Genomic DNA, 1,074 nt, shown 5'->3' with positions numbered 1-1,074 from the left:
CCCTCAATGTCCAGACTGGACTGAAACTTGTAATCTTCTTGCCTCTGCCTCCCAGAATGCTGGGATTACTAGCATGCATCACAATGGTCGGCTCAGACTTTTTTTTTGTCTTTTTGAGACAGGGTCTCACTATGCAGTTCAGCCTGGCCTTGAGCTCACTTTGTAGCCCAGCCTGGTCTTGAACTCACAGTGATACTCCTGCCTCAGCATGCCCCTTCCCCCAGTGATGGGATTACAGGTGTGTGCCACCATGCCCAGTTAGAGACACAGATTTAATGCAAGATAGATAGATAGGTAGATAGACAGATAGATAGATAGATAGATAGATAGATAGATAGATAGATAGATAAATTTATAAGATTGACTTACAAAGGCCACACAGAGTCTTTCCTGGATCAGTGAAAAGGTCCGTCTGCCTGCTGGAGATCAGAAGGATCCAGGTAAAGGTCTGGGGCTTAGCGTAGAGCCTCACAGACGTCTGTATCAAGCAGTAAAGAGTCTGCAGTGGAAGCCAGGAAGTGACTGGAGCTCCTCTGAAGAAACAGGAGCTGCCTTTTATACTATTCAGGAGTCAGTCCTCCCTAGGGTGGGTCTTCCACACCCAGAACTATGCTAATCCAATGTAGCTGCCCTCTTACTCAAATTGATACAATCAGTTAACTATCACACAGAGATTTCTTGAGCAGCACACATCAAGGATAATAGACAAGTGTCCACACATTTCCACTGGTACCTACAATTCTGAGGAGTCTGTGGCCCTCATAATGTGATAGTTAACTGTGAACCTGGGTAATAAACACCCAACTATATTGGATCAGTGTAGTTCTGGTGGTGGTTGAAGGGATATCCTAAAGACAGAACTCCCAACCTGGGTATGAGTGACAGCAACAAATAAGTTTGCTGCCTGAATGCAATAAAAGGGAAAGGAAGAATGAAAGCTACCATCTGTTTCACGGAGGCGCTCCAGTCTTCATCATCTTCTTAGACATTACCTCCTGGTTTACATTCCATACCCATTACATTAGCCTCCCTATGTTGACTCGCATGGGACACTACACTGAGTCTGAGGCCTTC

The sequence above is a fragment of the Chinchilla lanigera genome, unplaced genomic scaffold, assembly GCF_000276665.1.
Source record: "Chinchilla lanigera isolate Chin_1 unplaced genomic scaffold, ChiLan1.0 scaffold00059, whole genome shotgun sequence".
NCBI lineage: Eukaryota > Metazoa > Chordata > Mammalia > Rodentia > Chinchillidae > Chinchilla > Chinchilla lanigera.
This window is presented reverse-complemented; position numbering follows the sequence as displayed.